This window comes from Mustela nigripes, chromosome 5 (assembly GCF_022355385.1).
Source record: "Mustela nigripes isolate SB6536 chromosome 5, MUSNIG.SB6536, whole genome shotgun sequence".
Classification (NCBI taxonomy): Eukaryota; Metazoa; Chordata; class Mammalia; order Carnivora; family Mustelidae; genus Mustela; species Mustela nigripes.
In genome coordinates, this window is record NC_081561.1 from 15,998,418 (window position 1) to 16,021,531 (window position 23,114).

The 23,114-nt window shown below is 42.4% G+C and overlaps 1 protein-coding gene across 6 annotated transcripts in view; it reads right to left on the minus strand.

Moving 5' to 3' along the window:
• The window catches only part of ATXN1 (ataxin 1), a 401,017-nt gene that overhangs the window by 296,766 nt on the left and 81,137 nt on the right, over positions 1–23,114 (minus strand). For all 6 annotated transcript variants that reach the window (XM_059399501.1, XM_059399500.1, XM_059399497.1 and 3 more), the window contains one exon: positions 295–416. The gene's annotated coding sequence lies outside the window, so the exon portion shown is untranslated. The remainder of the gene's footprint in view (positions 1–294; positions 417–23,114) is intronic.

Below are 23,114 nucleotides of genomic sequence, written 5' to 3' on the forward strand. Positions count from 1 at the left end.
ACTTTGCTGGTCATTTGTGTGTTCATTTGTTTGGGATTCTTTTTCTCCCCCCTCCATTTTGGTCTTCCCTAACCACAACTTCATTGCACTGCAATGTCTGAAACAAACACACTAAGTAAATTTCATTGTTCTCTAGGCTCCCTGTTGCTAGAACAACATTTTCTCCAACGACCTGTTGCATGCATGGGCTGTAGAGAAGTAGCCGGCACTTGAATAAGAGGTCCCAAAACCCCAAATAAAGAATGACTGATGAAACCTAGAGCTAAGGAACACTGAGTCCTTCAGACGACTTACCCACGGCCGTTTGTGTTTCCAGACCATCCGTGCAGGCTGAAGTCCACGCCTTCTTGCTCATGGTCTAGGGCAGCACGACTTTTGAGGCCTCAGAATAAATGCTTTCATTCTGCTGCAGTATGCTACAGGAAAAGAAAACAAAACAAGTCAGAATGAGAAATGCCACTTCAAGCAGTTAGTTGATATTCAGGGGGAAATCCCTGGCTTCTCTCAAAACAAGCATGTTAATTATCAGAACGAAGCTATCACACCACTGATCTACCTAGGGTGCCCTGAAATGCTGGGGGCGGGGGGAGGGCGGTGAGAGGAAGGAGGAAGAAAGAAAACAGAGCACCTGCTGGGGTGGGAAGTACATCTTGAAAATCATGATCTACACCACCAGGGACATGCCTACCAAATTCCAAGTTTACTAACTGAAATCAGGACACAGAGAAAGATCCATGATGTTTCATAATTAAAGATAACTGATGTGTAGTCGCCAAGGGTAGGAAGTGGAGGACGTTTTGTTTCAAATTAAAGTTCATCTGATTTTGCCCATTATAGATGCAGACTCACTGAGCTAAGAGGAGTATCTTTAAATACCGGGCGGTTAGGATGGAACACAAAAAAAGAGGCAGAGTTAGAAGGAGGAAATTTTCTATTTTGCGCCACAAATAGGTCATTGACAGGTTTTCACCCTGACTCGATACATCTCCATAAAGAACTGCCCCAGCCCAGTTGGGAGGCAGCGGTTTACTTTGCACACTGAATATGAAATGAAAGGTTAAAATATGCACGCCTCTTTACCCCCACTCAGAGCAGCTGACAAAACCTACACACTAGAACTGTGTGTGCGCGCGCGACAAGGTGGCTCTGGAAAGTTCTCTTCTGCCTTGTGAGCTTACAATGTTCCCTTGTCCTTGGGTGCTGTTCCAGCTTCTCCCGATGCTCACACAAGTCCACCCCACTGTTTTGTGACAATGGCCATCTGGGCCTGGAAATGAGCTTCAAAAGATGTCTGCAACCTCTTCTAGCCTTTTACGAGCTCTTCCTCGTCTGTTTTGAAAGCACGCTGCAAGACTGCCAACCTGCTCTCGCACTCCGATGACTGCATCCCGCGTGGGATGCCAAACCCTCCGCATCTCCAAAGGTCCTGAGGCCACTGCCGGGTCACCATCCCATGACCCTATCCCTAAGAGACAGGATATACCTTCCTGTCCCATCCCTAAGAGACAGGATATACCTTCATGCCTCACTCGGTGACTGCATGAACAATTAATTCCTTGAAAGCCTTCTGAAGTTATGACTTTATAGAAGACTCAACAGGTTTGAAAAGAACTTCTGGCGGGGAGGGGGTAGTGTCTATCTGTGGTTATCTGTGTGTAGGCACTCAGAACTTCCAAGGAGGAAGAGAAAGCTCCTCTTCGCTAATGTTTAAACAAGTGAGTTGAGTTGAAGCCCATTATATTTTCAGTCTAGTTGGAAGAGCGACTGCCTGAAAATGGCAGTCTTTTTTATTTTCTTGATGCTATCAATACCCACTGAAAGTGGGGTTGTCACGATTTTATTAGTTTTCCCAGCAGCTTTCATGCAATGTAACCGAGCTCCCACTCGAATGTGTAACAGTAACATATTGCTACAAATCAACATAAGCCAGGAAGTTCAAAGCATGACAAACTGTCTTTATCTTACCGTTTGGGTAAGAACAGAATTTTAAAGGGAGGAGGAAGATGTAAGCGAGCCCACTGCACGTTCCTGGCTGATATTAATCTTCTTTTACTAAAAATAAATTGCTGCCTTTCTTTCATTTGTTACCAGCTTTCTTTTTTTTTTTTTTTTAAAGATTTTATTTATTTATTTGACAGACAGAGATCACAAGTAGGTAGAGAAGCAGGCAGAGAGAGAGGGGAAAGCAGGCTCCCTGCTGAGCAGAGTCCGATGCAGGGCTCGATCCTAGGACCCTGGGATCATGACCCACGGTGAAGGCAGAGGCTTAACCCACTGAGCCATCCAGGCACCCCTCTATCTTGACATGTTAACTGGGAGGGTCTCTGTTGTCTGGTTCACGATTCTTCCTCAAAGGAAGCTGCCGGCCCGGTGGGGCAGACAGCACACCACAAGTTAATCTGGGCCTGAAGCAGACCTAGGGTTTAATCACTCATGCCTACTGACTCACTGAATGCCATGTATGGCGTTGGTTGGAAGAGTTTACCAGAAGCTCAGTACCTTCTCGTGGTGCTCGTTCTCTTTCTGTGCTGCTTTTACCTAAAGAAAGACATCCATTTCTGGATTAGACTTTGTCACCATGTTGACCCAACTTATCTGGGAGTGGCAGAATGGCTCCCCGGATGAGCTCAGGGCCCTTCCCCCACAGCCAAAGCCAGGTGTCCAGAGGGGCAAGTCACACTCTTTGGAGAGGAGAAAACAAAACAAAACCAAAAAAAGCAGGGGAAGCTAGGCCTGATCCAGACAAGATTTTTCATTCTTCTCTCTGTAGATGGGAAGGAGTTGGACATGATTCATTTCAGGATTTAGAGCTGACCCTCAATTACACATAGTGCACCATGTAGGGGGCGGGTTTTGTCAAAAGAAGAACCACTGGACATTCTAATACACCTCGTTTTAAACAATAATTTCGATATCCTTTCCTCTTTCAGCCAACTTTCCAGCAGTGTTGGTAATCACCAAACAGACTTGAACTTCATCTCCTTTGCCTATCCATTCTTGTTCGCCAGTTGAAGCTCTAGAGACAAGACCAAAAGTCTAGAAAAAAGAAAAGAACACCAGGGGACGAGAGCATTCACAGATCTGCCTGAACATGGGAAGTTATCTATATAAACCAGGATTCCAATCCACATGATATCCTTACCGGGTCTGAAATCCGATAAGCATTTTTTTAACAATTTTCTGAAACACTTACAAATAAGCAACAGCGGCAGAGTGTATCAACACGATTCAGAAACAGTGCCCCAAAAGCCATGAGGTATTTTTTTTCTCTCTCTTTTCATCTCAGTTTTGCCACTAACTGGATTTTTCAATTTAAGCACCATCTCCTATGTAGAATTAGTTCCTTATCTATCAAATAAAGAGACATAAGTAAATATTCTCCATAATTAATTACCAATTAGAATTCAAGCGGCTTTTCTACGTGTTTGAGTATACCGTATCAAATGAGATCTCAGAAAACACAATTGTATCTTATACGACTGTCCCGTACGTCGCTGTTCTAAAATTCAACAATGAGATACAGCATAGGAAAAAAAAAAAGAAAGAAAGAAACAGGTTCATGGTGAAACACCACTTCAGGGGGAAATGGATGTTCTAGTCAATAAACAGGGCCGGGAAAATCAGCTCTTTATTTGGAAAGCGTCAGCTCCCCATCTTACACAATTCAGAAAATAAATTTTAATAAATTAAATAATTAAAATATAAACATGTTTCCACGGACATACGCATATAGGGTATTTATTATACATATATACATCATTTTCTACAATTAAATACAGAAAAATAATTTTCTAATCATGAGAGGCCCTGTAGGCCACTGCAGAGACTTTGACTTTTACTCCAAGTGACACAGGAAGACATTCGAAAACTGTGAATGAAGCGGTCTAATGATCTTCCTTATGTTTGAAGGGATCGTTCTGTCTGTTGTAAGGAACATACCATAATGGGACAAGGCTGAAAGCAGGGAGAGCAGTTAAAGACTGCAAAAACTCAGGTGAGACACCCAACACACGGGTGAATGGGTGATACGGGGGGAGGGGGAGGGAGAACTGGTGAGATTCTGGATATAATCTACAGATCAAGTGGACAAGTGGTATAAGACAAAGAATCTATTTTGAAGGGCAAGTAGACAAGTGGTGTAAGAGAAAGAAAAGAGCTGAGGAGGATCCGTTCAAGTTTTTGACCAGACCATCTCTAAGAATGGAGCTGCCATTCACTAGACCAGAAAAGATCACGGGAGAAGCTGGTGTCGGGAACTCCATGTTTGCATGTCAGACCTAAGGTGCCTAGTAGACATCCTGGGGAGAAACCGTGTAGACCGCAGGATATGGGTGATGTCAAGTAGCCAGTAGGATGTGTAAGTTTGAAATTCACAGACATGTGGACGGAAGATACAAGTTAAAGCGTGAGTTGACTGTTACAGGTGGTTCCCAAGATCCCACCTCTTGGTATTCGTGCCCTTGTATAGTCCTCTCCCCTTGTCTATAGACTAGATTGAGCCATTGCCGTGTAGCAAACAGAGGGCAGCAAAGGCATTGGGATGTCATTTCCAAGATTAAGTGATAAGACTGGCTTCCATCTTGGATGCTCCCAAACATTTTCTCCAGGGTTACTCAAAATGGGGGTAGGGGATCAGCTGCCGGGCTGTGAAACCATCCTGGGGGAGGGGCCCACGTGGTCTGCTAGCAACCATGTGACTGAGCTTGGAAGCAGATCCCAACTTCCCCCTACCCCACCTTCAGATGAGACTGCAGCCTGGGCTAATGAATGGCTTGACTGTAACCTCGCAGAGATCCCAAGCCTGAGACACTGATCAGAAGTGTGCCTTCGTTCCTGCTTACAGAAACTACGAGATAAGAAGTCTTTGTTGTTTTAGGCCACCAAGTTTTAGGGTAATTTGTTACACAGTACTAAGTAACTAATACTCTTCTGATGTGCAAAAAGCACTCTTCTAGGGATTTTATATGACTCTTTACAGTTGGAGAAACTGAGTCACAAAGAAGTTGTGGAGATGTGCAAGCATCACTTGCCCAACAGCACACATATGTGATGGAGGTGGGAATCTAACTCAGGCCATCTGACTCCAGAGCCGAGGCTCTCTGTGACTGCATGACGAGATCATTTGGAGATAACCTTCTCTACCCTTGGACATGCATCCCTGAAATGTGACTTTTCCACTGCAGGGAGTGCTAACACCATAGAGTTCATACAAACAAGGGCCCACATGCACCTCTGCCAACTTCTTCACCTGTCACATAGCTCTACAATCCTACTTTCGATATCCCCAAAATATTACAATATATACCCAACTGTCGAAGATGGAAAGGTAGCCTCTTGCCATTTGAAGAGTAACCTCCCCATGGCTCTTTAATTTCAGTATGGTTCATCTGTTTGACTTAACTATGAGGGAGTTTCCAGAATAGTTTACAAATGCTTTAATATGAATTCCTATGGACTGACTGTCCCTTTGCATATTTAAAGAGCTCTCCCTAAAACGACTCAAAGTGGTGGGGGGGAAAAAAAAACGCCAAGATACTGAATAAGATAGTGACAGTATTTCTGCTTGAATTTTTTTTTTTAATAAGAAGGGAAAATTGATTTTCAGTTGCCAATAGAGTCACTAAGAATTCAAAAAATATTATGTTTCTTTTTGTTTTAAAGATTTTATTTATTTGAGAGAGAGAGAGAGAGAGAGCGTGCACATGCACGTGTGTGAGCAGGTGAGGAGGGGGACAGGAGGGGCAGAGGGATGAGCAGACTCACTGCTGAGCAGGGAGCCCCACGTGGGGCTTGATCCCAGGACCCCAAGATCATGACCTGAGCCGAAGGCAGACCCTTAACCAACTTAGCCACCCAGGTATCTCCAAACAATCTTAAGTTTCTAAGTAGGAACTGATGAGACCAAAACATCAAGAACAGGGGCACCTGGGAGGCTCAGTGGGTTAAGCCTCTGCCTTTGGCTCAGATCATGATATGGTCCCGGGATCAAGCCCCACATCAAACTCTCTGCTCAGCAGGGAGCCTGCTTCCTCCTCTCTCTCTGCCTGCCTCTCTGCCTACTTGTGATCTCTGTCTGTCCAATAAATAAATAAAACCTTAAAAAAAAAAAAAACCATCAAGAAGAAAAGCTTTTACATGACATAAAGTACAGTAACTATCGTCCCTTTAGTTTTTATAACAAATTGAGACTTTCCCATTCTTTCTTTGACACAGACATGTGAAATACAGAAAGTGAAAGAAGTGATCTCTATACTTCTCTCCTTCCATAGAAATTTAGAACGGCATTGTTGTCAGAAAGGAAACTGCTGCCAGCTCTGGTATCTTCCTTATTTTTTTGAGAACGCCCATCAAGTAGTAGCCAAGAACATGTTCATCCATACTGTGGAATCTTTTTGTTTTAACTCTTAAGATGGTGCCCACGACCAGTGGAAGCCAAAGAACTGAAAAGAAAGAATCATCCAAAAAAAACAAAAAAAAAAAAAACAAAAAAAAAACAACAAAACCCACTGCCATTTATAAATCTTTCTGTTACAAACAGCAACTGCGTTTTATAAAGGCACATGATGCATCCCCACAGGTATTTTTTGCCATTTAAAAATACCGAACAGCAGTGACAGCCCCGTGGCTAGGCAGCCAGCATGAACCTGCAATTCGGAAGGCAGCTATGCTCACCACTATACCACCAACGCCCGCTTGAACCTGCAATTCGGACAATTTGTGTGGGGATGACATTGCGACGTCTTGTGACCCAACGAGCAGATGCTCCTGATTCACACACAAAAATGTCTGAAACAGTTTTGCAGGCACACGTGTTTGCATAGTGAAGACAGCCTTGACAAGGATGAGCAAAAAGAGTGTCCAACAATAAAGGATAAGTGTTTTTCTTTTTCTTTCTTTTTTTTTTTTTTAAAAAGAGAGTCCCTCAGATGAATTGGTAAAGGTTCATGAGTCTTCTTCTAAGTAAAGTATGGATGTGACAGAAAGTACTCGATTAATCTTGGTTTTTAGTTTTGAAAAATGGGGAGAGAGTAGCATACATCCTGTACGAGCCAGTGTGTCCCACGGTGAAACACCAAGCTATGGGTAAAATAAAAGGAGGGCAAAAAAGACTTGGACCCATCAGGGAAACACTTTTGAGGGACAGTGGTGTAGCGATTGGTATTGTAAATCTCAAGGAGGAAAGAAGGCATGCCGCTTGGTCCAAAATACTTCTTGACCACAGAATCCTTTTCCCAGAAGAAATAAACAGCCAGAAGACAAGCGCTGACCGAAATGCATCCTAGTAAACTATACCCGAGGTGAGAGTTCTCCAACTTTCTGGCCTCAAGTCCCCTTTGCATCCCTAAAATATACTAAGGATCCCAAAGAGCTTTTCATTAGGCAGATTGTATTGAACGACATTTATTGTTTAAGAAATTAAAACTGTGAAAAAGCTGAAATATGTTAAAATTAATTCATTTCCTGCAAGCAGTAATATACCCACTTCATGTTACATAAAATGACCTATCTTTATGAAAAAGCAACCATATCTTCCAAGACACAAAGGTTAGTGAGAAGAGTGACACTGATTTAAAGTTTTGCAAATCTCTTTAATACCTGGCTTAACAAGGGCTCCTGGGTGGCTCAGTCCATTAAGTGCCTAACTCTTGATTTCAGCTCAGGTCTTGATCTCAGGTGGTGAATTCAAGTCCCACACTGGGCTCCATGCTGGACATGGAGCCTACAACCAATCAATCAATCAATCAATCTTAAAAAGATATATCTATCTGTCTTAACAGAAAAAAGTTAAGTTCTCCAATGTGCCTCTGAATTCAATTTTCTGTGATATGTGGTTCTGTCAGTGTGTAGGCTTGTCATAGACATGAAAGACGAGTAGGAAAGAGCATGCTGTCAAGAGAACATCTGTTTACTTGGATTCTTCCAGGTAAGAACCTGGTACACTCTAGACTTCTTTAGCAAATACTTTCTTTTAATAATGCAGGTTTTTAATGATCTAGTAAGGATTTGTTTTCATTCAAGATGACAAACATTTTAAGTACCCTGAGTGAGATTCAGAAAGACCTATTTCATGAAATCAGTTAAAAAAGTAGGTATGTAATCATAAACCATGAACTATTTTAAGAACGACAAAACAACACTGACTAACCTTGGGTGTTCATGTACACATGCAAAATAATAATAATAATAATAGCTCATAGTTGTGGAGGCTTTCATTTTTTTAAAGAGGACGGAAGGGCAGGGACAGAGGGAGAGAGAAAAATCTCAAGCAGACTCCACACTGAGCAGAGAGCCTGACACGGGGCTCGAGCTCATGACCCTGAGATCATGACCTGAGCCAAAATCAAAAGTCAGCTGCTTAACTGACTGAGCCACCCAGGTGTCCTGACAGCTAAAATTTGAGTGCTAAATGCTCAAATTTACATTATCTCCTTTTAGTCTTCCAACCACCCTCGGTGGTAGACACTTGACTCATTCTACCTTCAGTAAATGAAGAAATGGAGGTGAATAGGGCTAAGAAACGTACTGAGGGTGCTAAGTAACTTTGTGTCTCTGTGTCCCATTTTGGGACATCCCATCATATTTCAAATTTTTCATTATTATCACATGGGTTATAGTGACCGGTGATCAGCGATTACGACTCACTGAAAGCTCAGAGGATGGTTAGCGTTTTTTACCAAGACATCATTTTTGAATTAAGATATATAGATAGATATCTTGTTTTTTTAGACATGATGCTAGTGCACACTTAGTAGCCGACCGTATAGTGTAAAAATGACTTTTGTTATGTACCGGGAACCCAAGAATTCACCTGACTGATTTTATAGTGATACTCGCTTTATGGCGTTAATCTGGAACCAAACCTGAAATACGTGACATCCGTCTGGGCTTCCTTTTCAAGTGCTTTCTAAGCCCTTAGCTCCCTTGGGTCACTATGCATTGTACCTATTACTACTCTAACCTCAAGGGCTTTCCTTCTGCTACCCCAGAATCATTTAAAATACACTGGATCCCTTCCTAGATCGGTGTTTATCACTTCCCAGGTGCCAAACACAACATATCATGCTTGCTTGTATTTTTCTTGACTGGCTGGAGACGAAAGAACACAGGAGCGTAATTTTATGTCAGTTTTATTTTAAACATCTTTAGAGTAGTCCATCCTGAGATTAAACAAAATTGGCAGTGGAATTCAGCCAGAAACTGGAGATACTTTTAAAGAGAATAGTGGTCTACGATACCATCAATGGTGTTCACTGAAAACTCCATGCCAGTTTATTTGTGCCATTTGCAGAGGAAAAAGGATCAGGTCCATCAATGTGAACTGATTTGAGAAGAAAGCAGGATTTTTTAAAAGAGAAAAAAAAAAAAAAAAAAAAGGTGGACTTGGGGTATAACCAGAAATCCACTGTGTCTTACCCTTTCTAAATGCTCAGCCATTCTTAATGTCATCCCCTACTTATGTAGGGACACGAAAATGTCCCACTGAAGTGTTCAGTAGATCTGTTTTCAATATGAATACCCAAACTGGCACGGAACTTTTTAATGAATAGGTCTGTGTACCACAGACTAGAGAACACAGAAGAATCCAGCTCATTCTCTCGACACCATAATTACCCTTGGAAAATGGCGCTTCATACTTTGTATAAATGGTATGATCCAGGGGCGCCTGGGTGGCTCAGTCACTTGAGTGGCGGATTCTTGGTTTCTGCTCAGGTCATGATCTCAGGGTCGTAGGATCAAGTCCCATGGAGGGCTCTGTGCTCAGCATGGAGTCAGCTTGTCCCTCTTCCTCTGCTACTTCCCTCCCCGCCCCCAGCCCTGCTCACTCAAGAGGTGTGTGGTCTTTCTCAAATAAGCAAATAATCTTTCATAAATAAATAAATAACTCTTTTTTTAAAAATGGTATGAACTACTATCAGGTGATAACAACACCAGATAACCCTTCCACACTGTATCAAACTTAGAAGGGCATTTCATTCTCCAAAACGGGCCCTTCTCTCAGACCAACCAAATAAATGGGATGCTTGTGTATTTATAAGTGACATGGCGAGAAGCAGGCCTGTTTTGTTGTTTCACTGTACCGAACTTCTCTGCATAGGAGACTGGAAAGCCATCGCCAAGTGCATCTCTAATGATTGCCATGGACTGATGGAACTTAAACTTTGGGTTTCCACTTGTGTGAACACCATGACTAGATTTACAGAACCATGCAAATTTTGGCCTTCCTCTGAAACCTAACAGCCCTGATCTTAACCTTCTTTATCATCCTTGGTGGAAATTTTCAACAACCACAAAGGTGGGGAGAAGGGTGTGCTGCATATTGACCTCTTAGTCATATTTCCTGATGTTGCCATTTTAGTATACTTTAAATATTTACTTATGGCAACACTTAAGTAATTATAGTTTATGAAGCACTGTTCTTTTTCTGTCTCAATAGACCCCTCAGGGTGCTGTACCACAAAAGAAAGTTCTCTGAATCACTGCCATTATTTAGCGAAGGGCTGATGTTCTTAGTCGGTGAGCATGTCTCCCAGTGCTCCCAAAATCTGAAGAGTAACCATGGGCTGACATTTTTTTTTTTTAAACTGCCTTTCACATTATACACTAGGGCAGCTCTAAACAAACACTTTCTTCTTGCCTCCCTCCATTTACATTTACATCGGTGGCCCCCATGCACCCAAGCACATGACACCTCAGACCCCCTCCAAGTGAAGCTGAAGGAGCCACGCGCTATGACCCCCAACCAGGAAGGGGTCAGCTATGGGATGAAAAGGAAAAATGCAGCGATGTCATGCTGCATGGGGAGAAAGACTCTGAGGTCCCATCCCTTTCAGAGAACCACTCAGCCTGTTCCTGGCACCCCAGCATCATGGAGTTGCTAAAACAGAACTCCAGATCGAGCACTCCACCTTCCCCCTTTATTTCACAAGGGAGCTGGTTCCCGGTCCTACCAACTCTACTTCCCGGTTACCCTGCCGGAATCTTTCCCTTTCCACCCCACTGGCACCATCACTTCTGTTCTCACCCCCACCTCTTCCACTCGCCCACCTAGACTGCTCTCTGGGTCCTCCAATCAGCTCTCCAGAGTGGCCCCCAATAGATCTCGTGACTGCAACCCCCAATAGACCCCAAAACTGTGGATAACTACAACACCCTGCAAGGTATCTCTGAAGAGGGAGGGGGTCTGTGAACCACGCATCAGTAAATCACATTTGGTGATCCCAACCGCCCTTCCCCTTTGGCTGTGAATGTGCAGTTAAGAAGAGATCTGGAGAACACAGATGTGAAGGTACATAAAAGGCCAAGAACCAATGTTTCATTCACAGATTTCCCACCCCCCTCTGGGTTTTCTTGGCTCATCTAGATTTTAGGTCAAGTTCTTTCTTTCTTTCTTTCTTTTTTTTTTTTTTTTATTTTTAAACTCAATTTGACTTTTAATCATTAAGAATAATCCTAGAAGCATGTCCTGTTAGGCAATGCCAAGTTGCACTGATACGTTTCATTACTGCTTGAAAGGCCACGTATTAAAAACACTACCAGAAGTCAAGTTAAAGAAAATGAAAACATAATGATCTGGGATTTTTTTTTTTTTTAAGCAGTTACTAAAACAGAAACAAATGTTATTTTAAATCTCTGGCTCAGTGTAAACTGACAAGATATGAATATGAATTCTACCAAGTAACGTACAACAACAGCTTCTCCGCACAACCCCACGCCAACAACCCCACCTCACATTTCGCGTGGATGTTGTGACATGTGGAACGTATCACCCAGCTCGCGAATCACCCCTCCTCTCCTTCAAGGAGATTCGCTCCAGCTCATTTTTTGATATTGTGACATCATTGACTTTAAAAAGCTCAGTAAATCAAGATTCTTAGAGCTGATGCGACAAAAAGTCACCGCAAAGTTTTTCAATTTCTAAAGCAAGTGAGGAACAATATCCGAAAACCTGTAAGATGCTGCCATCCTCGTCAGGGGAGGTGAGTCAAGTCATTGACACACTTCTTAGGGTGCTTTGTAAGGAAATTCTGCCAGGCGCTCATCTGGAGTAGAGGAAACCTTCTCAGATCCACATGCCCTTGGGAAGTTTAGCCTCTATCTGGGAAGACAGCATGTACACAAGTGGCCCAAGAGGAAAGGAGCTCAGGGAAGGTTCCGTAGGGCAGGTGGGTGGCCTTCAGCATTAGATGGATGGCCATTCTGAACTCCTGTTTCCAGTCCGAAAATGAAAGTCCCAGGACGAGCTCAAACAATCGGGCTGTCCCTCAAACTAGCATTTACGGGGCAACTTCTGTGTGTTAAGAAGTTCACAAATGTGACCCCCAACAAACTCAGAATGATAGTCTGTTTGTAACTGGTTTAAAAAGGACTCAGGGACTCATCGACACCCCCAAGAGTCATTAGTTCTCCTTAAACATTCGGAAGCCAAAATGGTGTTTACAGCAACATAACAATCACACAGAAAAGATGACAGTCTTAACAAGAACAATCAAGGGTCAAAATCATTATGTATTTTGAATATAAATATGGCTTAATACAATAAAGATTTAGAGGGACGCCTGGGTGGCTCAGTCGGCTAAACGCCTACCTTCGGCTCAAGTCATGAACCCAGGGTCCCGGGATTGAGTCCTGCAACAGGCTCCTTGCTCAGCAGGGGGTCTGCTTCTCCCTCTCCCTCTGCTGCTCCCTCTGCTTCCGCTCACTCCCTCTCACTCTCTTTCTGATAAACAAATATTTTTTTAAATAAGAATTTAAATCTGCCAAAGCCAAATCACATGCCCACCAATGTAACTAAAGTGACAAGAATGCCAATAAATACACTTATTTATTCTGTCCCCTAACATCATTATTATGCAATGATTTCATTTTGCACTGAATTATTAAAACACACGTGTGCTTTAAAATAGTTATTCACGGGCGCCTGGTTATTCACGTGGCTCAATGGGTTAAAGCCCCTGCCTTCAGCTCAGGTCATGATCCTAGAGTCCTGGGATCGAGTCCCACATTGGGCTCTCTGCTCCACTGGGAGCCTGCTTTCTCTTCTCTCTCTGTCTGCCTTCCTCTCTGCCTGCTTGTAATCTCTGTCTGTCAAATAAATAAAATCTTTTAAAAAAAATAGTTATTCACATTTGTTTCTCAAAATGTGATCCAAGAACCTTTAACATTAAATGCATCACAGGAGAGTAGATCACAAGAAATAAAACCCCTGGGCCCAACACCAACGTACTTCATCGGCTCCCCGGGCCCAGGAATCTGAATTTTCAACAAGCTCTCCCCTTACCCCCAAGTGAGGACTGGCTACCCATTTAAGTTTTCAAACCTCTGACCCGTAGCGTCCTTCCCCACCTGCTTCCCTCTCCTTTTCTCTTTTATTATAATGTGTCTTTGCCAATTTAAAGAATTATCCTTCAATATCCTCCAAATGTTTGTGTCACCTTATAGTGACTATAAGGAAAACTGCTTCTAAAACAGTGAAACTGGGGTGCCTGTTGGCTCGGTGGGTTAAAGCCACTGCCTGCAGCTCAGGTCATGGTCCCAGGGTCCTGGGATCAAGCCCCACATCAGACTCTCTACTCAGCGGGGAGCCTGCTTCCTCCTCTCTCTCTGCCTGCCTTTCTGCCTACTTGTGATCTCTTCCTGTCAAATAAATAAAAATATTAAAAATAAATAAATAAATAATAAAACAGTGAAAATACACCACTGAAAAGAGGATGTCAGTAGTCCCCCCTTATTCATTGGGGATACACTCCTAGACCCCAAGTGGATGCCTAAAACCACAGACAATATCAAACCCTATATATACTACGTTTTTTCCCCGTAACTACATACCTATGATGAAACTTGTTGATTTGTATTAAGTATAATGAACACATAAGATGAAATACTGTTAGTCAGAGAAGACAGGGATGCACTATTTTTCTACATTAGGAAATTATCACCACAACAGTTCTAGTTACCATCTGTTGCAAAACAAATTTATTACAGTATTATTAACCATCTCTCCTCTACTGTATAATATATACCTGTGATTTATTTATAACCGTAAGTTTGTATCACTTAATCCCCTTCACCTGTTCCAACCACCCACCCCACCTCTATGTTGATAGAAATTGTACTGAATCTGTAGATTGCTTTGGGTAGTATAGAGATTTTAGAAGTATTTATTCTTCCAATCCATGAGCATGAGCCTGAAGTGTTTTTCCATTTCTCTGTGTCACCTCCAATTTCTTTCATCAGTGCTTAGAACTTTTAGAGGTTTTAGAGTAATTGGTTAAATAGGTATTTTTTAAAATATGTTTTAAAAGATTTATTTCTAGTTAGTTAACATACAGTGTTTTATTTTTTATTTATTTATTTATTTTTATTTATTTGACAGACAAAGATCACAAGTAGGCAGAGAGGGGGTGGGGAAGCAGGCTCCCTGCAAAGCAGAAAGCCTGATGCAGGGCTTGATCCCAGCACCCTGAGACCATGACCTGAGCCGAAGGCAGAGGCTTTAACTCACTGAGCCACCCAGGTGGCTCATATACAGTGTTTTAATTCTAGTTAGTTAACATATAGTGTAATATTGGGTTCAGGAGTAGAATTTCATGATTCATCGCTTACATGTAGCACATAGTGCTCATTAGGTATTCTACTCTTTCTTATACAATTATAAATGGGATTATTTTCTTGATTCCTCTTTCTGACAGCTCATTATAAATATATTGATAGACAACAGACTTTTTGTGTCCTGCAACTTTATTGAATTCATGCACTAGTTTTAATGGTTTTTTGGTGGAAGCTTTAGGGTTTTATTTCTTCCTTTCCAATTTGGATGCTTTTTATTTCTTTTTCTTGCCTTATTGCTGTGACTAGGATCTCTAATACTATGTTGAATAAAAAATCTGAAGTGAGCAACCTTGGGCTGACAATTTTTTTTTTTAAACTGCCTTTCACATTATATACTAGAGCAGCTCTAAACGAACACTTCTCCTTGCCTCCCTCCACATTTACATCGGTGGCCCCCACACACCCAAGGACCCGACACCTCAGACCCCCCCAAGTGAAGCTGAAGGAGTCACGTGCTATGACCCCTAACCAAGAAGGGGTCAGCTACAGGATCAAAAGGAAAAAGCAGTGATGTCATGCTGCATGGTGAGAAAGACTCTGAGGTCCCATCCCTTTTAGGGAACCACTAAGCCTGTTCCTGGTACCCCAGCATCACTGAGTTGCTGAAACCGAGAACTTCAGATCCAGCACTCTGCCCGCTACAGCAGGCACCTTTGTCTTGTTCCTATTCTTAGAGGAAAAACTTTCAGCTTTTCACCACGGAGTATGATGTCAGCTGTGGGTCTGTCATATATGGCCTTTATTTTGTTGAGGCACATTCCCTCTATGCCTGCTTTATTGGCAGTTTTTAATCATACAAGAATGCTGAATTTTGTCAAATGCTTTTTCTACATCTATTGAGATTATCATACAATTTTTATCCTGTGTTTCATAAACATGGTTTACCATGCTGATTGATTAGTAGGTGTCAAATCAACTTGCATTCCTGGAATAAATCCCAGTTAGTCATGGTACATGACCCTTTGCTCCTTTTCTATTTTTTTAAATGTAAAGTTGCATTGTTTATTTGAGAATTTTCTTATTTCTTTAGGGAGGCCTGTATCACTATAAACTTCCTTCTTAGAACTGCTTTTGCTCCATCTCAAAGATTTTGGAATGTTATGTTTCCATTTTCATTTGTCTAAAATATTTTTTTACTTCCTCTTTGATTTCTTTGTTCACCAATTGGTTGTTTAACAGCATGCTGATAGACATATGTTTTTTCCAGTTTTCTTCATATAATTAATTCCCAGTTTCATACATTGTGATCAGAAAAGGTATTTGATATGATTTTAATCTTCTTAAATTTATTGAGACATATTTTGTGGCCTAACATGTGATCTAACCTGGAGAATGTCCCATGTGCACTTGAGAAGAATGTGTATTCTGCTATTTGGGGATGGAATGTTCTGTAAAAAATCTATTGAGTCCACCTGACTGGTATAATCTATCCTTTTAAGGTCAATGTTTCTTTATTTAGATTTTCTGTTTTGATGATCTATGGATCAATGTACATGGGTATTAAAGTCCTTATAATTATTCTATTGCTATCTATTTCTCCCATTATTTCTGTTAACATTTGCTTAATATACTTAGGTGCTCCTGTATTGAGTACATAAATGTCTACAAATTTTTTAATCTTCTTGTTGGACCCCCTTTATCATTATGTAATACCCTTCTTTGTCTTTTGTTAAACTCTTTGTTATAAAGTCTATTTTGTCTGACAAAAGTATTGCTACCTCACCTTTCTTTTCTTTTCCTTTTGCACAATATATCCATCCCTTCACTTTTAGTGAGTGTCTTTAGGTTTGAAGTGAATCTTTTATAAGCAGCCTATAGAAGGGTATTTTTTAAATTTTTTATCCACTCAGCCATACTATGTCTTCTGATTGAAGAATTTAGTCCATTTCTACTTAATGTAATAAGTAGTATTTACTGCCAGTTTGGTAACTGTTTTCTGGCTGCTTTTGTTATTCTGTTCCTTTCTTTTTCTCTTTCTTTCTTTCTTTTTTTTTTCTTTTGCATATTTATTGTAGTTTTTTCTTTGTAGTTACACTGATGTTCACACAGAAAATTTTATGTATGTAACAGTCTTTTACTTTGATAGGAACTTAAGTGTGAACACATTTCAAAGTCATATTTTTACCCCACCCCCCATATTTTATATTTTTGATGACACATATTACATTTTTATTTTATATATCCTTTAATTATTACTGTATTTTTTATTAATTTTGCTGCTTTTGTCTTTTATCCTTCATCCTTCCTTTATAAGTGGTTGATCCATTACCTTTTTTTTAAAGATTTTATTTATTTATTTGATAGAGATTACAAGCAGTCAGAGAGGCAGGCAGAGAGAGAGGAGGAAGCAGGTTCTCTGCTGAGCAGAGAGCCCGATGTGGGGCTTGATCCCAGGACCCTGAGACCATGACCTGGGCCGAAGGCAGAGGCTTTAACCTACTGAGCCACCCAGGTGCCCCTGATCCATTACTTTTATTAATTTACTTTTTCCTGTAAGATTTTTACTTTAGTATGTTTTCTTACTTATTACTAATCATTAGTGCCTCTTCTTTTTAACTCAGAGAAGTGACTTTACCATTTCTTGTAAGGCTAGTTCAGTAGTGATGAATGCCTTTAGTTTTCACATATCTTGAAAACTCCTGGTCTCTCCTTTAATTCTGAATGATAACCTTGCCAGGTAGAGACTTCTTGGTTTGCAGTTTTTTCCTTTTAGCACTTGGAATATGTCACACCATTCCTTTCTGGCCTGTAAAATTTCTGCTACAAAAATCTGCTTTATAGCCTTATGGGGTTTCCTTTGTATAGTTTGCTTTTATTCCTGTTTTTAAGATTCTCTGTTTATTCTTAACTTTTACTATTTTAATTAGAATGTGTCCTGCGGTGTTTCTCTTTGTGTTCATCTTATTTGGAACTCCCTAGACCTCCTGGACCTAAATGTGTGCTTCCTTCTCCAGACTAGGGAAGTTTTCAGGCATTAGTTCTTCAAAAAATTTTCTGGCCCTTTCTCTCTTTCTTCTCCCTTTGGGAGTCCTATAATGCAAATGTTATTCCACTTGATCATGCCCCACAGGTCCCTTAAGATATCCTCATTTCTTTCAATTCTTTTTTTTTTTCTCTCTCTCTGCTTGGGTTTTTGTGTTTTTGGTTTTTTTCTCTCTCTGCTTGGGTATTTTCCATTACTTTTTCTTTCAGCTCACTGATCCATGCTACTATTTCATCTATGCTATTGCTGAACCCTCTAATGTATTCTTCAGTTCAGTTTCAACTTCTACCTCTATTTTCTACCTCTTTGTTGGAGCTCTTGCCATGTTCACCCATTCTTCTTCTAAGATCAGGGATCATTTTTATGACCATTACTTTGAACTCTTTATTAGGTAGGCTGTTTACTTCCATTTCATTACGGTTTTTTCTGGGGATTTCTCTTGTTCTTTGGACTGGAACACATTCTTCTGTCTCCTCATTTTCCCTATCTCTCTGTGTTTGTGTGTATTAGGAGAAATGACTACCTCCCTCAGTCTTGGGGTGGCCCTGTGTAGTGGCTGTTCCCTGTGACCCAAAAGTTCAGTCTTCTCTGGCTACCAGACCCAGGTGCTCTACAGTCATTCTTCATGCGTGCTGCGGTTGCCCATTGACTATGACTTGGGCAACTGCCTGCTCAACTATAGCCCACCCACTGCTTCAGGAGGGCAGGGCTTGGGGTACTCACCTGGCCCAAATGCAGCTGAGTCACTATGCAGGGAAAATGGGGCTCAAACCACTTGTCTGTCCAAGTTGCGGTTCTGTCTCTGGGCTGGGTGCGCCAGGCTCCGAGTGGCCAACCAGACTGATTATGGCCTGGCTGCTATGAAGAGAGGGCGGGGCTCAGGGTGCTCACCAGCCTGGTTGTGGCTCACCCATGACATGGGGTGGGCAGAGCTTGGGCACTTATCCCACCGGTTTTGGCTCAGCACCTACACAGATTGGGTGGGGCTCAGGGTGTAAGCCTAGCCTTGTAACAGCTCCTGTGTTGCAGAGGGTAGGCGGAGCATGGAGCATTCACCCAGCTTGGTTATGTTGTGGTGTAGGCAGAGGACACCCTCCGGCTCTGGCAGGCTACAGGAAGGGCGCCAAAAATGGTGCCTGTTGGCTCCTTCACCGGCAAGTGAGAATGAGCTTGCAAAAATGTTGTCCACCAGCATTTCCACACCCCAGATATAGTTCCTGCAGGTTCCCGCCTCTCCAGCAGCAGTGTTAATGTTAGCAAGTGGGTCTCCTTCATTTCTGGTCTAGATGCTTTTCCATCTGTTGATTTTGTGCTGGATCTCAGGGTGAGTGGGTTTGCACCTAAGTCCTTAAAGAACAGGATCTCCATTTTTTATAGTTCGATAGTTCTCCTGGGTTAATCCCCACTGATGTCCAAAACCTGAACTTTAGGGGGCTTGTCTTTCTGGAGCCACCCTGCAAGGTCAGGACGCCTGATGTGGTGCACAATCCCCTCGGTCCCCAAGGGAGTGTTCACAATTTGGGGGCGCCTTCTACCTTGTATGTGATGTGGTCTCTCTGTCAAAATATCTTACTGTACTGTATCCATCTTCTTCTTGTGATGATGTGAGATGATAAAAGGCCTCCGTGATGAGATGAAGTGAGGTAAATGGAGGCGGCATTGTGATGCAGTATCAAGCTAATGTTGACCTTTCAGCAGTATGCCAGGAGGATCATCCGCTTCTGGGCCACAGGTGACCACAAGTAACTGAAACCGTGGAAAGGGAAACTACGGACAAGGGGAGGAGCTGGAGGGTGGCGGGGGAGACTACTCTATTTCAAACAATTTTTACAATTCCTTCTTTCTTAATGTATCTAGCTTGAGTCAGCAAAATGCGGTACTGGCAAATACACTGGGTTCTGTGTCCCCAAATGTCCACATCCTAACTAACGCCCAGAACCTGGGAATGTTACCTTGCATAGAAAAAAGGAACTCCACAGACAGGATGCCAGTCAGAACCCTGGGGTGAATACCCTGATTACACAGGTGGACCTAGTGTAACCGTAAGGGTCCTCAGGAGCAGAAGAGGGAGGCAGAAGAATAAAGTCAACAGAGAGGTGACTCCAGGGAGACTCAGTGTTGCTGGCTTTGATGGTGGAGAAAAAGGCCACACGCCAAGGAATGCAAGTGGCCTCTAGGAACCAGAAAAGGCTATGATACGGATTCCCTCCATAAGGAATGCAGCCCTGCGGATACTTTGACGTTAGCCTGGTGAGATCTGTGTTGGAATTCTGACCCATGACACCGTAAGCCAATAAATTTGTGTTGTCTTCCGCTACCAAGTTTTTGCTAATTTGTTGCAAGGCAGCAATAAAAAAAATAAATGCAGGTTCTTTGGAGGAAAAAAATGATAAACACACGGGTTACCTCTAACAGGAACGCCTCGGCCCAGGTGCCCACACACTTTCCAGTCTTCTCAAGCACGTCGAAGACAGAATCCTAAATACTCCCTCGGGTACAACTGAGCTATGGCCCAAATAGTTTCAAACCACACCCCCACTCCCTCTGTCCACTTCTGCACTTAACCAGCTCTTCCCACTCACCCCTGCAGCTTATCTTCTCACCGTCCCCCGCGCCAGACTGGGGGATCACCTTAGAAAAGTACAAAGAGGAGAGGGTCGAAGCCAGACCTTCTCAGCTCCAACACTATTGACATTTGGGGCCAGGTCATTCTTTTGTTCTATGCACGGTGGGATACTTGGTAATATCTCTGATCTCAACCCACTGGATGCCAGTAGACCTACTCCACTCTCCCCCACTTATGACAACCCAGAATGGCTGCAGACATTGCCCAATGTCCCCTGAGCGGGGAAGAAGTGCCCCCCCCCCCAAGCTGGGATCCACTGGTCTCAGGCTCATTTATCTAGTGTTCTGCTCCTCTCTCCCTCCGTCCCCCCGATGGAGGGAGAAGCCCCCAGCATGTGTGTATACATCTACTATTACATTGCAGCTGGTCTCGTTCAAATAGTTTCCCATGAATTCAGTCTGTTTGGCAGTTTAAAACAACTCTAAGTCAAAACTGAACCACAGGCTTTTTTAATGGCCCCGCTACACATATTCCCAACCACAGGCAACGGAAACATGGCTGTTCCACAATGACCCACAACCCAGACCTGCCAATGAGCTCGCAATCCATTCTGCTGCTAGAAAGGCTATTTGACTGTTACAAGTAACTTTCTAAAGCCCTCTGCAACTTCACCACCTAAACATGATTAATAAAAGTCCTTTCCATCAGAAGGTTTAACACAGTGTAAATCAAATAGGAGGCGACTGAAAGCCTGACTGATGACAGTACAGATGTTTTGGAATCGGATCTTGGGAAATAGCCACTCTCCGGGAATAAGAAGCCAGTCTAGCAGAGACACAGATAATATCCTTGGCAAGTCCTCTTTAAGAAAAGGACTTCAACAAAGATGTTCAGAGATCCTGTTTTACGTAATTCTTAATTCTGCTCAGACTTGCCATTTCAATTTCAAAATAACCACACAGTCAATGGGAAACACAGATCCTGTTCTTCCTGGAATCTGAAACAAGATTACAGTTTCCAACATGGGATGTGAAATTCACAGGATCCCCACGAGTCTAACTGAAAGCCAGAGCCGCAGGAAGGCCCTGTGAATTCTGGACGGAGGTGGATCTCAGCGCTGCAGTGACTACAGAATGTTCTTTCTGGAACATTAGCATACACATCCTTAGTACGAACATGGAACCAATGGCTTTTTAACTGATCACTTAACTGCAGTCCCTGTAGATTAATCCTCCATCAATGACCACCGTATCAATCCTAAGACTTTCGAATTTCACGTTTTTCTCTCAGAGGCCTTTATCCAAGTGCACAATACTCTTAGAAAGCCTGAAAATAAGATCATGTGACTCTGAAGCTCGAAGAGCCAACATCCTAAACCAAACAGCATACTCAGTACAGATTCTACACTCACTTTTTTTGTAATGATGCTGGCCTTAGGGCACTCAACCCAGGTAGCCACAGAAAGCGCTCTCAACTCTTTTCAGAGAGGTGAAATTCAAGCATTCATGACAAGCAGTCACGTGGGGAGGGCGGGGACAGGGAAAGCGTTTTCCAGGGCAGTGGGGATGGATACCGGATGCTGTTTAAATGCTATTTAAGATCTGGGGTGTAGCACATTGCCGAGGATGAGGATGATGGTGTGGGGAGAAAGAACTTGGCCCTCATTAGGCATTGTCTCTAACATGCAAAAGTAACAGATTCCAAAGTGCTGCATTATGAATGAGTACATGGAGACAGGGAACAACACAGAGCCTCTGTCTTCAAACCAGCTACCCTCCTCAGGCCAGGAATGACTCTACCACAGTAGCAATAAAGTAGCAAGTGTGGTGAGTTTGCAATCTGCTGAAAACATACACAAAGCTAAGAGTCTGAAAAGATTATTTACTACCCCACGCTCCCCGCTTTTATACGGCTAGTTGAGAAGAGCAGGGGAATGCTCTTAAGTGGATTGAGCTACAGGTTTTAAGTCCCTGCCAGATTTAATATCCCACAACTATAAATTTTTACTTTGAAAGTTACTCAGGTATACAACACACTTCTATAAAAATAATGTATAAAGTAGCTCCTTATTTCCAAACCCACAATTACCAGCATATGAAACCAACCCTTGTTGATCTTAGCACTGGTTTTATATATCCTTTGAGCTGTTAGGGAAATTGAAACATCTTATTTCTTCTCGCAACAGTTGCTGAGTGCCCACTTTGTGCTAGACCCCAAGAATACAGATGAACAAGATATGGTCCCCGCACCGTCCATCTAGTGGTGGGATGAGAGACTGCGGCAAAGAGGGAGCCAAGGCTATAAAAGAGGAAAGCAGTACAAGTGAAAAGACAGATATTTTTTTTTCTATGAAAAGAATATCAATTTGGGTTTCTTGCCCTGGTTCCCAACTCACAAATTGTATTTTCTGCTGTGGATTGTTCATGGTGACAAAAGGATTTCAGCATGATTCTTTCGGGTTGGAAACACCTCCCTAACTAAATAAATTTAGCGATGCCTTTGGCCTCTATTCTGGAATGTTCAGCTGACGAAGTTTTACACCAGCCTCGATGATTCCATCACAGTATCTGGACTAGCATGTCCATCTGATCTTGTGTTCAAGAGCCATCGACGATCATTTTGTTCCATTTCAGATCTGAGTGTTTGTCTCATTTTGCTATTTTATTTTATTTTCACTTACCAGCTAGCTGTACTTTTTTTTTTTTTTTTTTTTTAATCGATGACTAATGTCTGTGCGGCCGCAGTGAGCAAAGCACCACGGGAAATGTAAAAAGGAACCAGAGTTTGTCCTTGTCCTTAAAGAAGCTTCCACCCTGAGTCCGGGAGGCAGATATGAAAACAAACAATGAGGTGTGAATCAAGAGGTATGTGGTGAGTGCTGGGAAGGCATGGACTTTGCAGGCCGAGGGCTCCAAGTTGGAATACAGGTATGGGGCAGGGGGAGGGAAGTCTTCT